Raw genomic sequence first — 25272 nt, 5'->3', positions numbered from 1 at the left:
ATATAGTAATTTAGTGATTTTTTAATAACCTAAATTATTTAATATCTCAAACATTACCATATATACCAGTATTTTTTAGTTGTGGATCTATGCTTCTTGCACTTTAACTGTTATGAAAATCTATCTTCTCCTATGAATATTGATAGGTTAGGTGCTTTTGGTAAGGAGTTTTGTCAAAAACCATTTGAAAATCTAAGTATATAATGTAATATATTCTAAAATCCTATTTTAATAAATTAATAGGGAAGTCTGAAGATGTGCTGCTGTTTCTTGGAAGACTGAAGATGCTGTGTTGTTAAATGATCAACTATTTAAAAAGGACAAGCACTTAGATTGACAGGATAGCTTTTCTAGATTCACCTGGATTCTTTTTTTTTATTCACCAATCACTTTTGATAAGGGGCTTCTTTTTCTATTTCACGATAAATAGCCAAAAGTATGATCCTTTAACAGTCTATTGCATCTGCACTTAACAAATTCTTTGTGGCCGAATGTCCTGTTAAAATCTTTGTCATCCATTTTTTAAAATATGGTTGCAAATGCAAACTTTAAAAGGAAATGATCATCAGCCTTTCAAAATAAATAAAACTTCCATGCTTTGCTATTTTCAAGATTAGATCATTATTTTATACTGTCAATTAACAATAATTAACAGTGATATCTGTATTACCAACTTCACAGTGAAGGTCTCTCACATGCCTACCTATATGTTCCCTGCCAATTGTATTGGTTCCAGTTCTTCCATAGCTGTTTGAGGCACTGTGCATGAATTCCTAAGCCCAGTTAAATAAAATCTATTTCTTAACAGTTCAGTCTTTTCTGAACACTCCCAGGAGTAATGCTCAGGAATAAAGAAACTGTTCGCTTTCTCTGCTTTTGAATCCCACTTCCTAACTCTCTTTTGAAGAGGATATAACTATGTTTTTATAAACACCGAAGGGCTCTTAGGTAGCCAAAAGTCCATTCATTTTTAGAGACACCCAAGTTAGCTTTCAGATCACTATGTATAATGCTATAAATAACTTAGTTTACTCTGTTTCATTTCTAATTTGCCTGCTGACAAAGGCAAATGTACGTTTCTTAAAATATTAAAAATAATGCAACATGCTAATACGTTATAAAAAAGAATATAGTACAATTACATAAAAACATATATCTCAATATAATATGGTCACCTAAAATAAAGCCCATAAAATTATTTGAAGAAAATAGTTAAAGAAAAAGAATGGCTTAGTTCTGCATTAAAAATTGCCAGTGTGGGCATCAGGATTCCTTTAAGTTGCCATCTCGTAAATTGTAGACATCTCATAAGGCCACATCTGAGAAGGCCCTTTCTTTTGAGGTCATATACTTCTTTCACAGTTGTACATGAAAAACAAGCAGAAACAGAATCTGGTTTCCCCTTAGGGCTGAGTGTACAAGACAATTGCTAACTGATGTACTGACAAGAAACTCATATTTTGTTTCCTGTTTCTTTGTTTTGGTGTGCTGAATAATTGTTATGGCCTGACATACAATAGGAAGATATTAGTTGACTATGTTACTTTCAAGTGATGGCTGTCTTTCATTTAATTTTGTTTATTATCCACCAATACCTTTCACCAATTTTCTTGTTTCTCGTTTCTCATAAAGAAGTTTCTCATAAGCTTTGTCATTTTGGATGCTCCAAATATCTTCTGCAAGTTGCAGTGATTAGCTGTAGCCACTAGAGAGGGACAGATAACACTTGTGGGTGATGTTTTGCTGCCTGAAAACCCTATTTTATGAAGTGAGTATTTCAAATCAGTCAAACATTTTATGTATTCAGCAAACATACAGTATCTCCTGTATGTAGTTTTAAGATAATGAAATGTTGCATAATATGCTTACTTTAAATATGCTAAATTTTACCAATTCACCAATTGTTATTTTGAGTGGAAATGTATTTTAAATGGTTGTGTATATTATAAGAGTTGATTATTTTTTTGTTGTATATAATAACAAGTAAATGTCTTCTGATGACTCCATAATTTAAATGAAATGTTGAAAAATGTAGGGATCAATAAGCAAGTATTTGTATTGGTGCTCTTCTGTTGACAGAATTTTGTTACTTGTATCATTTCATTTTTCTAATGTATAGAATATCTGCCTTATTTCAAAGACTTCAGAATCCCTTGGTGAACTGGGGTTTGGTTAGTATTTGTACAAATACAAAACTAAAATTGCTGCCTCTATTCCCTGTTGAGATCTACATTAAAGAAGGATATTTTTTGCCCTTATTTATAAAACTGAAAAGAGAAGGATAGAAAAACAGCAACAGCAAAGGGGAGGGAAAGTAATGCAAAAATTAAAAAAAAAATGCATATGTAAAGGTACATACATTAAATGTGTATATGGGTGTATAAATTCTATGCAATTTCAACAAAGGATAACCATATTTCCTTATTATTTACAACTTGCTAATGAATTGCTTACCAATGTTTCATGAATCTATATAAAAGTGAAAACCACTTAATCATGAAATCTCCAGAACCGTAAAGCCTACAAACTTGAAATTTGCCACATATCTTCCTCTTGGCTTTTAGGTGCTCACTAAGAAAGGATTTTTCGAAATGACCATCAGCGCATTAGTATTTCCTATATTATTATTAACACGCTCTGATGCTAAGGTGTTCTACTACCCCTCCCCACCTGAAAAGAAATCTGTTCCAAATGCAAAACACAAGCAGAGGAGAGGAGTTTCACTTTCAGTTTTACTTTCACAGCAGCAAGCAGGGGATAGGATAGGGGAGGCTTCTGTGGGGTAAGCCTAAGGGAGAGAAGGGGATGGGATGGGGAGGCTTCTGTGGGGCAAGCCTGAGGGAGAGAGGCTGATCGCAAGTACTCATTAATTTTCAAGCTGTAAGTGTTGATTTATCAAGCTGGATCACATAGTTTCGTAGCGGATCATGGGTATTCATCTAGTGTGTGTGTATATATATATGTGTGTGTGCGTGTGTGTATGCATATATATGTATATGTGTATATATATATATGTATGTGTATATATATATATACACACACACACATCCAATTGCAATGAAATATGGTTATATTTTGGAATCAGAACTGGAGGGGGAGGTTCATCAATCTTTAGTTGTCATAATTCTGTTGAGGCATTTGATCAAAGTCTTTTTCACACAGCTAGTAGCAAAGCTGCTTTTCTCAACAAGGTATGTTTCCAGAAAACCATAGGGAATCCCAGTTTCTAATTACAGGAAATAATTACTTATAACCACATGGTGGTTTGTATCCATGTAATGAAGGCTGTGAATATCATATATACACAGGCTCTAGATTTTGCTCAGATATTTTCAGTATTAAAGGGTATGCTGTTATTGGTGACATGAAAATCTATAATCATGATGTCCAAGGAAATAAATTTAGTAACTAGTTGGGATATTTGAAAACAGTGGCATCCACGGGACATGTGTATGTCAAAATCAGCAAAATGATGGGTGCAGCAAGCTCTGCCTGTTTTGTACATGTTTTAACATTTCACTGCAGCTTCAAAAGAGGAACAGCTTGTATTACAATCCTCGGTCTGCCATCTTTTCAATTTTGATTCTTCCTCCTCTTCCTATGGACACCACTGTTTGAAAAATCAGATCTTCCAAGATATATTTTTTTAAAATGTTTTTCTGGATGGCTAGCACCAATAGATGAAACAGAGAGGCCTTAACATGGATGAGATAATGGCATAAGGAGGAAGGATATTTAAATGTAATTATATAGAATTGCAGCTGTAATATTTTATAAACTTGATTATTTGTAGATTGGATTTGGTAAGATCCTATCCTGACAGGCCAATTAGAATAGATTCACTAGAAACCAGGGTCAAGGAGAGGTTAGAGCTTGTTCCGATGATGGACTTTCCATCAGTACTGTGGGTGGGAGGGGCAGATATGGTGGGAGCCGGGGGCCATATTGTGTTGTGGGAGCGCACGCTCGTTCCCCAGGTTGCACAGATCCTCAGGGCCTGGGCCTTCGGCTGATGTTTTGCAATGCCAGGTCCGTGGTAAATAAAGCCCCCCTCATTTGCGATCTTGTTCAGGAGGGGGGAGCGGACCTGGCGGGTATTACAGAGACCTGGTTGGGCCAGGAGGGGGGTCCCCCTCGTTGAAATGTGCCCACCCGGTTTTTGCGCATTTCATCAGCCGAGGTCACAGGGGAGGGGCAGGGGGGTGGTTGTCATCAGCGAAGGTCTTAGGCCGAGAGGCCACTGTCCCTCAGACTGCCAGATGTGAATCCCTCCTTGTGAAGTGGGGTCATGGGGTACAGATGGGCTTGCTGATTACGTACCTGGCTCCCTGCCACGTGGCAGCAGCCCTGCCCGAGCTGCTCAATGTTATAGCTGCAGTGGCGGTTGATACCCCCAGTCTTACGGTCATGGGGGATTTTAACTTGCCATCTGTCGGTGAGACGTCTGAGGCAGCTCGGGAGTTCATGGCTTCCATGATGGCTATGGATCTGACCCAGTTAGTTCATGGCCCTACTCACACGAGGGGAAACACGCTGGACCTGGTTTTTGTCTCTGGTCAGTGGTTGAGTGATCTTGAGATAGGGGATATAACGATCGAGCCCTTGTATGGTCGGATCACTCCCTCCTTCGTTTTGACCTTCGAACCGCCACACCCTGCCACAGGGAGGCGGAACCGATGCGATGGTTCCGCCCCAGGCGCCTGATGGAGCCTGGTAAGTTCCAGACGGAGCTTGGGCCATTCACTGAGGCTCTGGCTCACGTCTCAACTGAAGACCTAGTGGCCGCCTGGATAGGGCGGCCGCTGGAGCTTTGGATTGGGTTGTGCCTTTGTGGCCTCTGACCCGGCACCGGTCTCACCTGGCTCCTTGGTTCACCGAGGAACTGAGGGAGATGAAGCGCCGAAAAAGACACCTGGAGAGCAGTTGGAGAGCCAGCCTTTCTGAATCTGACCGAACACTGGTAAGGTCTCATATTAAGACTTACCTAGTGGCGATAAAAGCGGCAAAATCCAACTATTTTGCAGCTCTTATTGCATCATCAGATAATCGCCCGGCCGCCCTGTTTAGGGTGACCCGCTCCCTGCTCCACCAGGGAGCGCGGGAGGACCTCTTGGAGGGTAAGGCCGAGGACTTTGTGCAGTATCTGTATGACAAAATCGCTCAGATTTGGGAAGACTTGGACTCTGACTGGGTAGATTCAGGAGGGATGGTGGAGGCAGGTCTTGAGAATGTTATCTGGGAAGAGTTTGACCCTGTGACTCCCGAAGACGTGGACAGGATTCTGGGTAGACTGAACGTAGCCACATGTTTATTGGACCCGTGTCCCTCCTGGTTGGTGCTGGCTTCTCAGGAGGTGACACGAGGCTGGCTCCAGGGGATTATAATGCTTCATTGAGTGAGGGTGACTTTCCCGCCGCCTTGAAAGAGGCGGTGGTGAGGCCTCTCCTCAAGAAGCTTTCCCTGGACCCGGCAGTGTTAGCAAACTATCGTCCAGTCTCCAACCTTCGCTTTGTGGCGAAGGTTGTTGAGAGTGTGGTTGCGCAACATCTTCCCCAATACCTGGATGAAACAGTTTATCTGGATCCGTTCCAGTCGGGCTTCAGGCCTGGGTACAGCATGGAAACGGCATTGGTCGCGTTGGTTGATGATCTCTGGAGGGCTCGGGACAGGGATTGCTCCTCTGTCCTGGTCCTATTAGATCTCTCAGCGGCTTTTGATACCATTGACCATGGTATCATGCTGCACCGGTTGGAAGAGTTGGGGGTGGGGGGCACCGTGTTGCAGTGGTTCTCCTTTCTCTCTGACTGGTCATAGTCTGTGTTGGCAGGGGGGCAGAGGTTGACCCCGAGGTGTCTTATATGTGGGGTGCCACAGGGGTCGGTCCTGTCGCCCCTTCTGTTCAACATTTATGTGAAGCCACTGGGTGAGATCATCTGTGTTTCGGGGTGAAGTACCATCAGTATGCTGATGACACTCAGCTGTACATCTCCACCCCGATGATGCCCTTGATGTGATGTCCTGGTGCCTGGAGGCCGTGCGGATCTGGATGGGGAGAAACAGACTCAGGCTCAACCCATCCAAGACCAAGTGGCTGTGGTTTCCGGCGTCCCGATATAGTCAGTTGGTGCCATCACTGACTATTGGGGGCGAGTTGTTGGCCCCCATGGAGAGAGCTCGCAACTTGGGTGTCCTCCTGGATTCATGGCTGTCTTTAGAAGAGCATTTGACGGCCATGGCCGGGAGGATTTTCTATCAGGTTCGCCTGATCCGCCAGTTGCGTCCCTTTCTGGATTGGGACTCCTTATGCACGGTCACTCATGCCCTCGTCACTTTCCGCCTGGACTACTGTAATGCTCTCTACATGGGGCTCCCCTTGAGGAGCACCCGGAGGCTCCAACTGGTGCAGAGTGCGGCCGCGCGGGTGGTTATGGGAGCGACATGGCGTTCCCATGTAACACCTCTCCTGCGCGAGCTGCACTGGCTCCCGGTGGTCTTCTGGGTGCACTTCAAAGGTTTTGGTTATCACCTTTAGAGCGCTCCATGGCTTAGGACCTGGGTACTTACGGGACCGTCTGCTGCCACCAGTAGCCTCTCACCGGCCAGTATGCTCTCATAGACAGGGGCTCCTCAGGGTGCCGTCGGTCAAACAGTGTTGACTGGCGGCCCCCAGGGGGAGAGCCTTCTCTGTGGGAGCACCTGCTATCTGGAATAAGCACCCCCTGGAGATACGGAGAATCCCAGTTTTATGCACCTTCTGCCATGCCCTCAAGACCTTTTTATTTCAACAGGCTGGCCTGGCCTAACTTCCCTTTTTAATTGTAAATTTTTAAATTCGTCTTAAAACATTGGGGGTGTTTTAATCTTTTTCGGGCCAAATTATTTAATGGGTTTTTATATTGTCTTTTAAATTTTGTAGTCTGTGTGTTTTATTTCTTTGGCTGTTCAGCGTCCTGAGTCCTTCGGGAGTAGAGTGGTATATAAATCTAATAAAATGAAAAATGAAAATGAAATTAAAGCAGGATTCCTCTGAGAGAGACTAAAATTTGCTAATGATTTGGAGATTTAGAAATCTAGAAAATGTGTGTTTAGTTATGGTAATTTTTTCCCTCATAGAAAAAAAAATGGCCTAAGAGGCGAGTTCCAGAGGAAATTATGAAGTATAGTTTTGAGATTATATAGTACTAATCTAATCTTCATGTTTGGGGAACAGGGTATTTCAATATTTTATTGTATGACTGTTTTACAGTTCGCTAATTTTTTAACTTTTTGCTTCTAAAAGAGGTAGAGGTTTGATGGAGTCTTAGAAGAAGCTTGGTATGGCTTGTGGAATGTAGAAGGGTGTAGCATGGGTGTTTGCTTAGAAAATTCTGGATGTTCAGGTCCTTCTGCTTCTACCATTTTTTGCTCACATCAATCATCCAACCCTGTCCTATTGCACTTATTGTGATTTAGGTTCTAATTGAGAATTAGACCTAAAAAGCCTTTAATTATTTTTCATTCTTCACTTATTACAGTGATGGTGAAACTTTCGGGTTCAGTGTGTCAAAAATTCAGAAAATGCCTAATTTCATTTTGCTAGCATGTCTCTCTCACACACACATACACACACCCAAATGAAAGAGAAATAACCCTGACCCTAATTTCTGCTTGATACAATGCTGCTATTTGACATAATTAATCCAGTTCAAATAAACAGTTTAGGAAAATAGGAGAGTCTGGCTGCTGTTCTTAACAAATAGAGTTTTTTATTTGAACCTAAGATTTAACCTTTGATTATGTGTGCAGATAGGGAATTATTGTCTTGGTTTCTATAATTAAACAGAATTTGAAGAAATTTCATCGCAGTATTTGAAAATGGTAAATGGAATTGTAACATTGCAACTTAAAATAGAAGTAAAAAATCTGTGAGCATCTTCTATGTGAATAACACATCATCATTTGATGGCTGCTCATCAAATTAGTATAACTTCCTTTTGACTTATACTTATATCATACTATCACCATTGAATTGCATTCGTCATCTTATTTAATACATTTTCCATTGATACTAGGCAAGTGAGAGTTGCTGATACAGATAGTCCTCAATTTACAACCACAATTGAGCCTGGAATCCTGGTCGCTAGACATTGTGGTTGTAAATTGAGTCATCATATGATAAGATACAACCTCAACTTTCAATAGTGATAGATCTAGCCAATTATGGTTGTAAGTCCTGGCAGTCATAAAACAGGTTATCATGTGATCAACCCAATTTTGCAGTTTTTTTGTGGCCATTAAATGAATCACCGTAGTTATTAAGCGAATGTCATGGTGATTAATTGAACACTGTTGTTAAGCAAATGACCGTAAATGTGGGCTGGTTGCCCAGTGCCTAAAATGCAGTCATGTGGGGCACCTATCAGAACTTTGGAACCAGATAATAAGTACCTTCGGTGGAGTCTGTCATAACTTGGAACAGTTGCAAACAACTGGTTGTACGTCAAGAACTACCTGTAATCTCTACTGCTCTCTTAATTCACAGTTCTGCTATTCTAAATTGTAACTGCAAGAGTCTTGCTGCTGTATGAATAGCAAACGTTACAAATGCTATATTGTGGATGAGAAGGAAATCATGATGCATATGGTTAAAGAAACATAAGCCACGTCAGATTAATGGTTGGTTAAATGAAGTGTGACAAGTAATTTGTCACTACTTAAGAATGGGAATATATCTGCAAAAGAATGTATGCATCTTTTATACAGTACTGGTTGGAAAAGGGAAGTATTCAGTTAGTGTGAAGCACTAAAAAACCTGTAGAAACAGTATCCAAAATAAGAGATTTTTATAAATACAAGATTTTTTTGTGGAGCAATATGAATCTACTTTTTTGATTTGGATTCAAAGAACCATGTTAGTGAACAAAAGGAATGTCGTTTAGGCAAGTGATAGTTGCTGATACAGATGGTCCTCAATTTGCAACCACAATTGAGCCTGGAATCCTGGTCATTAGACATTGTGGTTGTAAATTGAGTCACCATATGATAAGACTCGATTTTACAATCGTCTTTGCTGGTTGTTAAGTGAGACAGTGGTTATTAAGTAAATCGTGTGATGATCCAGTTTATCAAATGGGCGTGATTTGACACTTCTTGCCAGAAAATGGCAAAAAAAGTTGCAAACTGCAATTAACTGGGGTGCTGCAACTGGTTGTTATTGGTCTGGTTGCCAAACATGTGGAAATGTAACCATATGATCACAGGGGTGGAATGTGGTAGTCACAACTTTGAGGACAGGTTATAAGTAACTTGCTTTGAGCTTGGTTTACCTTTGAACGAACATTAAGTGACTGTTGTAAGTCAAGGTTTACCTGTACTCTTTTCTGGCTGTATTTTATGATGTAAAGAGCTTGTTCTGTTCAGTCCCTGATTTTTCCAGAATAGCTCTTTTGGAGGTATAAGAGACAGTAGAAATATGCTACAGTACTTGCATTGATTTGGTAAGTCATATACAATTTTCATTCAATTTTTTTTTAAAAAAAAAACATTATTGCAAATGACAGCATTTAGCCAGCCTTTGTATCTCAAAAAAGCTAAGGTGTGTCAGGCCACTAGGAAATCCTGTTGCATGAGACTGGAAAGTTGAAAAAATTGCAAGAAAGCATTGAACTTTCCTTATGTTGTAAAGAAAACAACTATCATGTCCAAGCAACTAGAACCACTAGTGGATGGGCACAAGTAGATATTTTATTGTTGATCTCTATATTATCTGGCCAAACTGTCTGCCTTCCCTTAGGAAACATCAGATATAGATCTGAAGGTTTGACCTCAGATGTTTCCTCTCCTGAACAGACTCTAAATTGGAATGTCTCTTTAGTCCCTCTAGAGAGGCCCTTCACCTTCAGCTGGTGGTTCTATTACAACAACATAGTCATGTCCATTTAGTGAACAGGAGACAAAGGGAACTTTATCTTTTTTGGGCGGGGAGGAGGGTCAAATAACTAGAAAGCTCAAAGCTGTTTAAATTTGAACAGTTAACATACAATAATATGAACAGTATATTAAAATAATATAAAATAGTATTCATTTTAAAAGGTAGAATAAAAGCAGAAAGAAAATGAACAGTCATACAAGGACTGGGCGTAGTGATATTTTTTTTCCTCTAGCATTTTCAAGCAAGTGCAGGGGCCAGTTTTTTGGGAAAGGATCAACAATGTTGGTCCATTGGTTACAGCAAGAATTGACCGGCCAGCTTGTCGCCAATCTGACATCATGGGCTGAGAGATGATGAGTGACCTAAAGTCACACAGCTGGCTCTTATGAATAAGGCAGGGTGATTTTGGGCCAGTTACTATTTCTCAGCCACCAAAGTCGGTCTCAGGTGACAAGCTGGTTGGTCAATTCCAGTTGCAACCAATGGATCAATACTTGGTTGATCCAGAATGGAAAAAGGCAGACATTGCACTTGTGGGAAAACACTAGGAAGAAAAAAAAAATCTTTACCCTGTCCTCGGGGGTGAAATCCAGCAGGTTCTGACAGGTTCTGGAGAACCGGTAGTGGAAATTTTGAGTAGTTCGGAGAACCCGCAAATATCACCTCTGGCTGGCCCCAGAGTGGGGTGAGAATGGAGATTTTGCAGTATCCTTCCCCTGCCATGCCCACCAAGCCACGCCACACCCACCAAGCCACTCCCACAAAACAGGTAGTAAAAAAAAATGGATTTCACCACTGCCTGTCCTACCTGCATGAACGTATAGTTTGTTTCTGCTTTTATTCTCCCCAGTTTTTTAGGACTGTTTTCAGATCAGTTATAAGTGCATCTCATATCTCAGATGTGAGGAAGAGAACATGAGTATGTGGGCAACTCCTAAAAAACACAGTAGTGATAATTTGCATTGTTTTAGGTGAATTAAGGCATACTTATATTCATAAGGATTTAATAATCTGTATTAGAGTTATGAGCTGTCCACATATTTTTTGCTAATGGGAAACATCTTCCTGGAGAAAGGTAGAAGTGATTTTAACTTTCCTCACTCTTTCTTTCTCTGAAAAAAATCAATAGAGGTAAGAGACTCTTTTGAAACAACATGGAAGCAGGATTTTTTGTGACTGTGACCATCCTCTTTGTGACTGTAAAGAGTTGTTACTGACTTGATGATACTTAATTCAATTTTTCCAAGGAACCTTTTTTTTAGTATACTTATTATTGGATATAAAGAGTTATAACTGAAAAAACACACACTTGTTTGCTTCTTCTGTGTCCAAGTCAAATCTTAACCATCTCCAAAGAAGTATAAAAAGACTTCTTTGTGTAATCCTGATGATCCAAGTGATGCTGTTCTTGCCCTCTGTCAATGCCTAGAAGCTGTGAGGGCCTGCATGGAGACAACAGGCTTCAGCTGAAACCTGGCAAGACCAAATGGCTTTGGGTGCATGGGGCCCCAAGATTCAGGACTTTGGCATCTTTAGTTATGAATGGGATGGCAGTACTACTTGGGTGTTCTCTTGGACTCACAACTCCTGCTTGAAGAGCAGGTGGCAGTTGCAACTAAGAGAGCTCTTGCATAATGTTGGCTTGTATGCCAATTGCGGCCTTTCCTGATCAAGAGTTCCTGTGCTCAGTCATTTGTGCCCTAGTCATCTCACATTTGGACTATTCTAACACTGTTCATGGAGCCACTCTTGAAGAACATTTGGGGCTCCAACAGTGGCCATGTAGCACCATTGCTCTGCAAGCTACACTGGCTACCATTTTGATTCTGGGTGCAATTCAAGATGTTGGTAATCACCTTTAAAGCCCTTCATGGCATGGGTCCAAGTTACATCTCATCCCAACAGATTGGCCCACCCCACCTGTGCCGCAGAGGAGGCATGCTATGGGCCCTATGGCCTGGGTACTCTGGCTGCCGGAATCCAGGAGAAGAGCCTTCTCTGCTGTCACTCCTACCCTTTGGAACATCTTGTCCTCTGGAGTGAGATTGTCTCCAATCTTCCTGATCTGGCTTAAAGAGCTTGGTTCTGCCAGTTGCTTGGAGTTCCAGTGGAAGACCTTTACATTGGAGGTGTAACCCCACAACCCCAAAATTATGCATGACTTTTGCTCGATTTTTAGAACTCACTTTACTAATATCTTTGAGGAGGTTATAATTTGCGCATAATGTAAATTTTAGAATCAAGTTCAATATCATCTAAAGTCAAGGACTGAAAAAGACATAATTTCTATAAAATACATGTTTGTAGAAACACACACAATCATGCAGTACTCTCAAAAGGATCTAATGTTTTCTTAAGCTCTTATGTCGGTCTTGAGTGCTTCTGAAAAGAAGTCTAGGTACAAAAGGTTAGATTTTGCAACTGAGTTCATTCTAAATCTAGTTATTCCAGTACTATTTCTTCAAGATAGTAAACCTCTGCTTGAACTGCTTGAGGAGCTGTTGGCATTCTGTTTGGAGGAAGTAAGTTGTAGCTTGATGGAAAATCTACATTCCAGACATAGCTAATTCAAGGGTGTGTATTTGTACATCCAGGAGAGAAGGAAGTCATCAATCTAACTGATGAAATAAAAAGACACATTATTTCAGATGCTATTTTTTTCACCTTTGATAGAAACTGCCTTTTAAAAATGCTTGCTCAACAAAGAGATTATCATGTTTTATAAAAACAACAATGTATTTATTTTTTCTGAAAAAAGAATCCAGAATATTAAATCTTTAACCATTTATTAGTAGCATAAACTGATGCAGCAAAATAACATGTATTCCCTTACTTGAAAGTGCTTTTCTGTACTTCTTTCTAGTTTATGTAGAATAAATATCTTTCTTTAATCTTTCTTTCTCTCTCTCTTTCTTTCTTTCTTTCTTTTCCTTCCTTCCTTCCTTCCTTCCTTCCTTCCTTCCTTCCTTCCTTCCTTCTTTCCTTCCTTTCTGTCACTTTTATTATTTTTACAAATAATTCAAGGTAATGAACATATCCAACACAACTTCCTCCTTCTATTTTCTTCTCAACAACAACTCTGGGAGGTGGGTTGGGCTGAGAGAGAGGTGCTCAAAGTCACCAAGCTGGCTTTCAATACAGAATGGAATAAAAACTCTTCATTTGCTGCTGCAAATTAGCAGAACATTGTGGCAACCCTTTTCATAGTTGGTAAATTTTAGCATCATAATCTTGAGGAAACTAGGACTGCAGATTATTGGGGGGCTGTACATGGCCTACAGATTATCCACTCTAGTTTTTTCTCCAGAGGGGTTAATGTATTTCCCTTGTCTTATACCTGGGGTCTGGCAATAGTGGTAAGCCTTGGCAATAGCTATATTAAAGGGTGTATGATTCACTTCACCACTTGATTATGATTATATTTTATTAATTTTTTGTGATTTTAGGATAGTTGCATGCTGTTGCATTTACATAAACATAAAATAAAGTAGTTTTCTATGAGAGAATTAGAAAAGGACCTTCTCTGTGTTGGCATCCAGTTTTAAGAAAATATATTAACAATAGGTTCATGGCATTTGCTTTATTGTCTGTAATATTACAGGATTCTTGGTTATTTTTACTGCAATATACTGACAAATCTGCTTCCTTGGAAACAAAGACATTTAACTGTTTATTTATAACCACTACATAAATTATTGTATTCCTGTCCCTAACCTCTCTTCCCACCATTTCACCTTTTCCCTTCTCTCTCCCTGCTAAACAACTGTGTATCTATAAAATATTCTTCTTTTCAATTCTAAAAACTGGATACATCTAATGAAATTAATTATAATTTTTTATAATAATACTGGTTAATCTTTAAGGTAACATATAAGACTTATTGCTTTCAAAAATATAGAAAGGTTTCTTATAGAAATCTTGGATTTATCTCTTAAGCAACACTCTAAAATTTCAAGCAGTTTTACTAATCCTACTAGGAATGGAAAGCATGTGTTCTAGCCCAATAATAGTGTTGAAATAGCCTACCCACTCAAATTTGCTTCCTGTTAATGCTACCATCATTTTAGTGCCTAGTTTATGCAACATTCTCATTACTTGAGGTTTTCAAGTCATCTTCAAAGACAAACTTGTGTTTTTCCAGGCCAAATGAGAAGTTATATGTGAATTTAGATAAGATTTAGAAAGTTGAATGGATATGATGATCTGGTGATGAAACATGGTGGCCATGTGGACCTTTTGAATTTGGAACAGGAAAGAAATTATGTGGCAGAGAATGGAAGACGGAAGCCAAGGCTAATATATGATTCTCTAAAATAATGGACAGTAAGGGTGAAGTGGGGGTGGAAGATGACATTGCTTCCCTTGCTGATGTAATTGGAGTAGATGCCTAATACCAGTGATGATGAATCAGACTAGATGCAAGGAGGTGCATCACATATTGCTTAGTTGCGGATTTTCTGGTAGAATACTGACATAGCTTTCAAAAACCATGGCATTTCCATTAGCTATAGTGGCTATTGATGGGGGTTGTGATCATGTGGAGGGATTGCTGCCTATATAGCCTCTGACACCTTTGATAATCTCTTTTTCTCTATAATTACAACTGGGTCAAGTACTTGCACTCACATTCTCCGTGAATAAGAAACAAGGAGAATGTGAGAGTGCTCACCCCACAGTAAGGTTGGGAAGGTAACATTTCTGTTGATGGAGCTCTTATTGAGGGGAAGCTGTTGCAGTATATGTGATTATAAGTTGGTTGGGCAAGTTAGAACTGTTTGTTTGCTAAAGTATATCTGGATGTGGCTGATGGTATATGTTGAGATTGAGATGGCTCAGGATGAGTGTAGTTCCTTAGGTGCTTTGGCAACAGCCACATGTCAGCAGATTTTGTGGGTGGCATAAAGATGAGGGGGTTAAAAAAGCAAATTTTGGTGGCCATGGGTTGGAGATAATGTAGTGAAGGACATGGAGAACACCATCATAGGGCAAGGAAGACCAATGATTTAATGCTAATCCAAGATTCTGTCCTGCAGACTCATTCCTCAGTTCAGGAGTCACTATCACAGATAGCATCTGCTGTTGGTAAACACCAAATCTTGAAGTGATAGAGTGTGAAAATTAAATTGTAGTGACAGGTTGGGGAACTTGCTCATTTACCATCCTGCTGCTTGACTAATTGCTTCCTGAGCTATAGGATCTCATGTGAGATTGTCCTATTGGTATTTGAGGATTTCAATTTCCATGATTTGGGAGTGGCTTCTGGGAAGTCTCAGCAATTAATTACCTCCATGACACACATGAATTTGGGATGGGTAATTGAGACTCCAATGCATTCAATTATGCTGCTCAAGAGCAGTTGATACGTGATCTGAAGATGGGAGACATTATTCTGAGTTCTTTGCCTCAGATAATTTTTTTGGTCCAGTTGATATTTCTTGTCTTCTGCTTTTAAGATGCTTTAATATATGTAAGTGATCTTAAATACTATATATGTAAGTACATTGTATATACTTTTAAGTTAGTGGAATATAGACAACAGTATATTGGTTTATGTGGTGATATCTAAATTGAAGATCTTAGATTGCATAGAACAGCAGGTATAGATGTTTGTTACCCTCTAGTGAGTTGTGATAAGAACAAAATAGTTCTGGGGAAAATTACGTAGTACTGTGAATCAATATGATCCAGAGGAAAAAATATTTGGCTATGTGACATGTATGGACAAGCATGAAGAAGAAAACAAAGTAATTGGGCCATTCAAAGAATGAATAAGAATAGTGAGTGGTGAGCATCTCTTTAAGGAAAGGTGATTTTGAATATATGGAAGAAAGGAAGAACATGGGAATAAATCTGGAGTGAAAGCAAAATTACTGTATCTTTTGTGAAGACAAATTAGACGTTTATTAATCTCCAAACCTAATTAATGACAGGATATGGAAGCTGATTCGAACAGAGTAAAATCATTAGAATGCCATAGAATTATGTGAAGGCACATATGCCAATTCTAATTACTATAAGTCTTAACAGTTCAATTTAAGAAACAATTATGAAAAAGCCAAAGCTACTTTAGACACACTTTATCTGGTAATATAGGCAAAAATGGGTAAAGTATGCCAAATAAAAATAATTTTTATAACAACATCATTGGCAACTTTAATCTTAATAATTTTGATACTAATTCGGAAAAGTTCAGTCCTTCTGACATGTGAATTTTGAAGTATTCAACAAAGATGAATACTTCCACCTTTGAAAAAACTTTCAAAAAAAGTTACTTATCAATTGTAGATTGAAGTTATTAAATGATTCTAAGTGCCCAAGACTTTAGCCTTGATTATTTAAAATTCTGTAATTGTAGTCATCTACAGGTACAACTAGAGAAATTCTCTTGGTTCATTTGTGTTTAATTTTCTACTTTATTTCAGCTTCTCTTATTTCATTATATATTTCTGGCTGCTGATGGTTAAGGATATCAGTGTGTAGCTTACTGATGCTCTGTGGATCTCAGTTGTTAGATAAAAACAAGATGAAGAACAAAACAAATTTGACTCCTGGCCAAACTGGAGTCATGTTGAACTGCAGTTTGTTCTTCTCTCCCTCTGTGAGCTGCCTGAAAACTCTATCTGGACTGCTTGTTAAAAATAATTGGTAAGCAGACATATTAATTAAACTATTTTCTACTAAGTTTTGAATTGGGGAAGATTGAATGCCTTGTAAATACATGAAACAGACTCTTCCTGCTTCAATTTCACTCACTGGGGTGGTATTGTCTTGGATGGAGATAGAACAATCCCTACCAGCTGCTGATCCAATTATTCCTGTGTATAAGAACTTGGCTCCAACAGAAGAGACAATTGTTTTGGCTGATAACATGATTGAACGTCAGATTGGAGATGTGTATCAAGCAATATTAATTTAAGAGCTGCCATCTGAAATTGAGCCAGTAGTCACTAATTTTGAGCTGATTATCATGATATATATCTACAAGTAGAAGGATGATAAAATCTGAGTAAAGTTGATACAGTAGAAAGAGGGGTTAATCTATGCATAAGAAAACTAAAGAGCTTCAGAAAATGTTTGAATGCACGAGAAGAAGTGAAGCACTGAAATGAAAGATATAGCAGTTGGAAAGGAGGAAGGAGGAAGTGGTACTAATTCAAAGATGAGATATAGAATATTACATTTTCAATAAGTAGGGGATGAGCAGCTTCTAGTGGTTCTTATGAAGAAATGTTTTTAGAAACTGAAAGAAATTAGTCATCCTTCCCGATTTGGCTTCAGAGCTTGCTAAAAAGTATAAATAATTGACCTATGACAGGAAGAGAACAGGAGCTTTATTTCCTTATTCTGCAGTTTTTCTCTAATCTTTCAATGGAGCAAAAGCATTTATTTGATTTACTGAAACTGTTTATACTCTGCCTAATTCACTAAAGTGTGACTCCAGGGTTTGTATATCTTAACCCTCTTTCAGTTGGCTTCAGGCTCAGAGGTGGAACCCAAACATCATTGATTGCATGTGTGGATAACCTCTAGCAACAGTGGGATAGCAGTAGTGTGCCCATCCTGTTGTTCTTTTGAACTCTCGGTGGTATTCAAAAGCATCTATCACAGTATCCTGGATTGATTCCAGGAATTGGGAGTTGAGGCACACATCTGCATTAGTTTCCTTCCTCTTCTGGGATTGGTTTTAGTCAGTGTTGATATGGTTAGTATTAAGTGCTTTGGACTATTGTGTGTGTCCCAAAGGTACTTTTTTAAAGAGGCAACTGGACTTTCTGATCCAGAAAGTCCAGTTGCCTCTTGAAAAAAGCACCTTTGGGACAGCCATGACCTGGATGATTGAGAATCTCCATAGACAGACTATTCTCTCTCTGTGTTATTTATATAGTGCCTGGTTGTGGGTGGCTTTTTAGTTTTGGGGTGTTGAAGACCGGCTATTAAGTTGTCGGCTGTTGTTTCCTTGTACTGTCAAGCCCCTGCCTCCAAATACTTAGTAAACTGGTTGTAAATCAGCACTCTTATTGACTGACAGGGGCCAGTTTAGCAGGCTACAATCACTTCCCTGTTTTTGTATCTGCTCATCCAAAAATCTTGGTAGCTGCAAAACTGAATGTGTGTCTTTGTTTGTTGCAATGTGAGGCTATCAGTGACTTCATGTCTCCTTGTCTGAAGGCTTTCTTGTACTCTTGCATTCTGGTGGTTAGCTTCCTCCTACATAGTCACAGGGGCAATCCATGCAGGGTATACGGTAGATTACATTGGAAGTATTTCCCACCTCCAAGTGACTTTGACAATGCATAATTTGTCCTTGTATGGTAGCTTCTGGGCTGTGTGCAATGCCCACTTGCAGAACTCAGAAATTGTGTTCTACTGCTTCCGAAATGTTTTTGATGTATGGCAGGGTATGTCATGTGGTTGGTCTTGTACCTTGTTTCTTCCTTTCTCCCCGCACTGTGTTGCACAGATATCTTGTACCAAATGCTTGTGGGTGCCCATTCTACCTAAATTATTTGTGTAGGTGCCTGCTCTCCAGTTGTTTGGCTTGCTGGGTACTACAGTGGGTACTCAACCTACCATATAATGTTCTGATGCAACTCTTTTCTCCAGCGTCGAGGGAAACAGCAGTCAGGATGGGAAATCGCCCTGTCTATGTGTATGACCGAGTCTGTCAAACTAAGGCTCTGCCCTCCTGGACTGCCCCAGTTCTTCGACTCGGTCTACGCTGACAGGACGTGTCTTCCAGCTGCTGAGCCTTTATTAGTGATTTTCTGCCTTTCTATACACCTAATTCAACCAGGATTCCTCAGTATCTGCCGGCTGGTAGATTCTCGCGGCAGGCTTTTGAACGCCTCGCCGCTTGAGTGCTCCGCGTTCTCGGGCAAGCCTGCTGCCCTTAAAAGGCCTTTGTCCAGCAGCCTACCTTGGCTAGAGCGGCTGCTCGCCGAGCGCTCCAGTCACGCTAATAGCCTGAGGGCTAGTGACTTCTGCCTCAGTGCCCTTGTAGATCAGCTGTTTGGTGCTTGCTTTGGAGGACTCAGGACGGTAAAATCTTTGTATTTTGCAGTGATCGAGCGTGCCTGAGGGGAATTCAAAATGGCGGCTGCCATGCGCTCAGGCGCGGGAGCACCCATTGGCTCGTCGCGAAGGCGCCGCCATCACAGTGATCCCTTAGAGGGATCTTCCTCCTCCTTGCCTCCTCCGCCCAAGAAATCCAGGGCGAAGAAGACTGCCGCATCTTTTTTTTTTTTAATTGAAAAAGTTTTACAAGCATCAATTTTCCCCCCATTTCCACCCCCCCATCCCTCCCTAACCCTCCCAAGACTGCCGCATCTTCTCCACCTCCCTTTCATCTCGGGAGGAACAGCGGAGGCACAAGGCCATGGAGAAGGCCTTTCTCAGGGCTCAGGCCCAGGCCTCTGCCAAGGACACCGATGGGCCTGCCGCTTCTTCGAGCGCCATGTCCAGATCTCCTCGGTCGGTGAGGGACCTCTCTCCTGATGTCCCTAACGTGTCCCCTGGGGCCCCGCCTTCCGACTCCCAGCGGCTTTTCCAAACCCTCCCGGAGCCTGACAGGTCACAACAAGCCTCGGTTTCTGCTTCTCCGGATAACACATCTCCTCCTTCCGCAATGGCAGATACTCCAGAGGCGCTCATTTCCAGGGCTATTCGCCAAAGCCTGGCTGAGTGCCTCCATCAGACCCCGGCTCCTGTGGCTTCTTCTGGCATCTCACAACCCTGCTCGCGGGATCTGGAGGATTCGCACTCCGACCAGGACCATATGGAATCTCATTCTTCCAAGCTTCGGCATCTGAAGTGGATGACTACCTGGATCAGGCCTGGTCTGACGATGAAGGGCTAGGACCGGACCAACCTACCTTCATTGGCCTCTTCAAACCACAAGTCTTCTATTCCCTCCTGTACAAAGCGATTGCTACTACGCGTTTGGGAACTCCTCCTTCGTCAGCTGGGTCTTCTTCTCACACCGACCCTGCAACGGCTATGTTTCAAGAACCCACAATCGATCCTGAGACCATTCCGGCTCCGAAGTTGTTCACAGACATCCTTCAACGCCAATGGGCCCTTCCGGGGGCTGGCCCTAGTCTCAACGGATTGGACAAGCGCCTCTACAACTCAGCCGCCCCTCTGGCTGACCTCCTACAGCTGCCCAAGGTGGACCCTCCCATCATCACACTGACTGACACCTCTCATCCCACCGGTCCAGCTAAAGACTCGCTTCGCCCGGAAGACAAGCGAGCGGAAAAGACTCTTCTCAAGGGCCACCTCGCCACCGCTTGGTACATCTGAGCGTCAACCTCAGCTTCATTTTTCAACAGGGCTGCCTTGCTCTGGCTTAAACAACTCCAAGCTCGTCTGCCCCTGTCTGATGGCACGTCCCACCAAGACCTGAACAAAATTGCAGCCGCCCTCAAATACTCGGCCGACGTGACGTTAAATTCCACCAGATTCTTGGCCAGGGCCTTAGGTTCCAACGTAACTTCTCGTCGCCTGTTGTGGCTCCGCAATTGGCAGGCGGACATGCACAGTAAGTGGCAGCTCGCTTCGGCCCCATATTCGGCCGGCAATCTCTTTGGTTCAGCCTTGGATCCTCTCCTTGTCGAGACAACGGACAGGCGAAAGATTCTTCCCCCTGCTTCCTGGCGAGGGGATTCTCATTATTCCATGTCATCTAGGTACCAGTTCTTTCGTGCCTCCAGTTCGACCTCATTCCAGCCTCGTTTTCAGCGATCCTTCTCTTCCAGGCCTCAACAGGATTCCCAGGTCAGACAGGATTCCCGATTCCCTCCCCGTCATTCCCCTCGCGGAGGGAGGGGGTGCTTCTCCCGTAGGTCCAGATAACCTTTCCCCCTCCCCCCCATAGGTGGCCGCCTCTCTCTTTTCTATTCTCAATGGGAGGCTTCCATTAGTAACCCCTGGGTTCTTAACACCATTTACTCGGGACTCTCCTTGGAATTGACTTCCCTCCCCCCTCTCCGCTTTCTCTCCTGCCCCATCTCCTGGGACAGGCTCAAGCGAGACCTCGTTTCAACCGCAGTTGACCATCTCCAAATTGCAGCTATTGAGAGAGTTCCCCTGTCCCAACAGGGTCAAGGGTTCTATTCCCGTCTCTTCGTTGTCAAAAAATCATCAGGGGGTTGGAGGACCATCTTAGATTTAAAATCATTGAACCAGCATATAAAATATCGCCGATTCAAGGTGCAATCCCTTTCTTCAATTCTTGAGTCGGTACGCCCAACAGATTTTCTTTCCTCCATTGATTTAACGGAGGCATACCTCCATGTGCCCATATTACCCGACCATCGCCAATTTCTTCACTTCGCCTTCAGAGGTTTTCATTACCAATATAGGGCTCTGCCCTTCGGGCTGTCCTCAGCCTCTCAGGTGTATATGAAGATTATGGCTGCCCTCATAGGCCACACTCGTTCCTGTCCTATTCGCCTCCAATTTTATTTAGATGATATCTTAGTCCTCTCTTCTTCCCTCCCAGAAGCTCGGAACGAGCTTTCCACTGTCCTGACTTCCCTGCAGGCTTATGGGTTTTCTATTAATTGGTCTAAAAGCCACCTTTCGCCTTCCATCCGCATCCTCCATTTGGGGGCCATCATTGACATGGTTTCATCTATGGTGTCTCTGTCCCCCGATCATCAAGTTAGCCTGCGATCCTTGGCTTCAAATGCCTTAATTCAGGTTCGGCCACCATTCTACCCTTCTCCCGTCTTTTGGGCAAGATGGTGTCTACCTTTGGCATCACGCCCTGGTCTCGATTGCATAGCAGGGAACTTCAGTGGCTCCTGCTGCCATTCCAAAGGGCCCGACGGGACACTTCACTGCTACGCAGTCAACTTCGGGCCCCGGTAATCTGCTCCCTTCTTTGGTGGACCTCGGACGCCATATCCCGCGGCTCCTACTCCAGGGAACCTCTGTGGATATGACTCACCACGGATGCCAGCCTCACAGGATGGGGAGCCCACCTCCTCCATCACATGGCCCAAGGTCAGTGGTCTGCACAAGAAGCCCTTCTAAACATCAACTTGTTGGAGTTGCGGGCGGTCCGTCTTTCCTTTCTTCAGTTCCAGGAACTAGTGGAGGGGAAGGACGTTTTAGTCGTTACGGACAATACCACTGCCAAGGCCCACATAAACAAGTTAGGGGGCACCAGGTCTCGTTCTCTGATGGACGAAGCTCAACTTCTGGGCCTCTGGGCCGAGACACACCTGTCCTCCATCAGGGCAGACCACATTTCGGGGTCCACAAATGTCCAGGCGGACTCCCTCAGCCGGAGACTCGTCGACCAGGGGGAGTGGTCAATCTCACCCTCTCTCTTCCAAGAGATCGCTGCCGGAAATTGCTTGAGGAGAGGTTGGAGCTTCTATTACTCACTCCACATTGGCCCATGAGGCCGTGGTTCGCGGATTTGGTGTCCCTGTCCATCTCAACCCCTTGGCAGATCCCAGCTTCCAAGGTACACCTGTCGCAGGGAGCGCTTCTTCATCCAGACCCAGGCTGGCTTCGCTTGACCATTTGGCGGTTGAGCGGCTCATCCTGACTGAGACCAAGTTACCACCATGGGTCATCTCCACCATTCAGGCCGCTTGCCGCCCTTCAATGGCCCGTATCTACGAGGCCACTTGGCGGGCCTTTTCCTCCTGGTGCTCCTCAGTCCCAGTTTCTCCAACGTTGGCCTCCGTCATTCAGGTGTTAACGTTCCTTCTGGAGGAAGGTCTTGACAAAGGTCTCACGCCCAATACGTTGCACTGCCAAGTAGCTGCCATCGCTTCGGTTCTGGCCTGCGGATTGACGGACTCTCTCTCAAGACATCCCATCATACGGAACTTCTTGCAGGGGGCGGCTAACTTGCGCCCTCCGGTCGTCCATCGGTTCCCTACCTGGAGCCTTAATAAGGTCCTTTCCGCCCTCATGTCTCCTCCGTTCGAGCCTCTCCGCCAGGTCTCCCTTCGGTTTCTATCCTTGAAGATATCCTTTCTAGATATCTGCTGCATCTCCGAACTGGCAGCGCTGTCCATTTGGGCGGACCTCTGTATTTTTCACAACAACAGAGTGGTCCTCCGCCTTGACCCGGCGTTTCTGACCAAGGTTAACACTGCCTTCCATCGGGCTCAGGAGCTCGTCCTCCCGAACTTCTGCCCTCAGCCATCGCATCGATTAGAGCGCTCCTGGCACACCTTGGACATCCGCCGGGCTCTGCAGATTTACATTGCCCAAATGGCTGACCTTCGAAGTCGGAAGCGCTTTTCGTAGCTTTCCATCCTACGTCTATTGGTTCTCGGGTGTCTAGTTCCACATTGGGTCGCTGGATCAGAGCCACCATCGCACTGGCCTACCGCCATACAGACACACCTATTCCACGCCACATCACGGCGCATTCAACCAGGAGTGCCTCCACCTCAGCAGTCTGGTCCCTCGAGGAAGTCTGCAGGGCCGCCACATGGACTAGCATAAGTCCCTTCATCAGACATTACAGAGTGGACTCCTTCGCTTTGTCCGACGCGTTGTTCGGCAGAAGGGTCCTCTAGTCGGTCCATCACGCTTGAAGAGCACAGGACCCGGAGTTCACCCGCCCTGGTGGACATTGAGATCTGGTATGTCCCCATCCTGATTGCCGTTTCCCTCCACGCTGGAGAATGGACGTTGGTCTTACCTGATACGTTCTTTCTCAGCAGGAGGAAACGGCAGTCAGCCCCGCCCTACGATTCCGGTCCGGTGGTGGGCTGGGTGGGTGGTATTCTCATTCTTTATCGTTTCAGGAAGACACGTCTCATGAGTCTGCACCTTCACCCTCGCCGAAGAACTGGGGCGGTCCAGGAGGGCAGATCCTTAGTTTGACAGACTCGGTCATACCCATAGATAGGGCGATTCCCCATCCTGACTGCCGTTTCCTCCTGCTGAGAAAGGACGTATCAGGTAAGACCAACATCCATTTTATCTTTACTTGCCCCATCAGATTTGAAAGGAGGGGCATGATCCAGGCACCATCCATTAAAGAGTATCACTTAGTGGGAGTCAGGATGTGTTTCTTTGGAACACCATCCCACCTAAGATTTAGATTGGTCCAAGTCTGATGACTTGGACCAATGTTTTAGATGTTTTAGAAAACCCCTAAGACCTTGCTGTTCTCCCAGGCATAGGGTTTGGAAAGTTAGCTGAGTCTGCCGTTTTTTGCTTTTAATATGATTATAATGTTTATAACCTCTTTGTTTTATTGTTACATTGATATTTTAAATTGCACTTCCTGCCCAGGGTTGCCTTGCTGAAATGGGTGGCTATCTGTATATCTGCTTAAACACATACATAACACACAAATGCACATGCTATATACATACATACTATAGATATATACCTGCACCACTTGAAATTGCAAAAAATGGGCTCATCTGTGATTCAGTTCCAAAGCCATTACTAAAGTCTATTGTGGTCTGGGCCACCCAAATTTTGTCTGTGTGTGCATGTGTGTGTGTGTGTGCGTGCGTGCGTGGGAATAGATGGAAATCATTGCAAAAGGCAAACACATCGGAGAGGGGCTTGAATCCGAGCCGGCTCCACGCCAATGAGCCAAGGCCCCTGGCATATCCCGTGCAAACCACGGAGGGGACTCAGTCCCTGTCCGGCTTTATCTGGGCACACTGACAGTAGCTGGCGCGATCGGGGTGATTACAAGCCGTGGCAGCAGCAGCCCATTGCTAGTCAGTTCTGCCTATCGATGCGCTGGAAAATGGCGACCACCAGCCACAGGAAGGGGACAATACTGGAGAGCATCCGAGGAGGCGACTTCCTCACCTCCATAGACTTGACGGAAGTGTACCTGCATGTACCTTCTCACAGGCAGTACCTCCGATTCTTTTATGCGAACAAACTACCAAAGAAGGCCTTGCCTTTCGGCCTATCATCAGCACCAAGGACATTCACAAAGCTGTTGGTAGCACTGGCGGCTCACCTATGAGCACAGCTAATCTGAGTCCAGTATTACCTGCATGATATCCCGATCTAGTCATACTCCAGGCCCCAGGCAGAGGAGGACCTACAGACAACAATCCAGGTAGTCCAGGACTATGGCTTTTCGATCAAGAAAAGCCATTTCTCTCCGACCACCCGATTGGTCCATCTGGGAGCGATCATAGACACTTTGTCTGTGGTCTCCCTTTCACCGGAGAGACAAGACAACTTACAGACCTTGCCAAGGTGCATCCAGAACAAAGGTACAGTATCTCTGGCTCTCCTGTCACAACTCCTGGGCAAGATGGTGTCCTACATTTCCATCGTACCGTGGGCACTTCTACATGCCAGGACCCTACAATGGTTCCTCCTGCCTTACCAAAGGTCCGACAGTA

General features: G+C 43.2%; 1 protein-coding gene across 7 annotated transcripts in view; it reads left to right on the top strand.

Annotated features, from left to right (window-relative positions):
- Positions 1-25272, top strand: part of PPP2R5E (protein phosphatase 2 regulatory subunit B'epsilon) — a 69077-nt gene that overhangs the window by 12942 nt on the left and 30863 nt on the right. Inside the window, exons 1-2 of one of the 7 annotated variants that reach the window (XM_087882022.1) lie at positions 15171-15402; positions 16333-16555. The exons of 4 other annotated variants lie outside the window; for them this stretch is intronic. The gene's annotated coding sequence lies outside the window, so the exon portion shown is untranslated. Of the gene's footprint in view, positions 1-15170; positions 15403-16332; positions 16556-25272 lie in introns of those variants that run through there. 2 more of the 7 variants (XM_087882024.1, XM_034433554.3) reach the window with 2 other exon arrangements.

The sequence above is a fragment of the Pantherophis guttatus genome, chromosome 1, assembly GCF_059756535.1.
Source record: "Pantherophis guttatus breed Tessera chromosome 1, ASM5975653v1, whole genome shotgun sequence".
Lineage (NCBI taxonomy): Eukaryota > Metazoa > Chordata > Lepidosauria > Squamata > Colubridae > Pantherophis > Pantherophis guttatus.
Note: the sequence above shows the minus strand (reverse complement) of the source record. Positions and strands in the feature narration are given on the sequence as shown.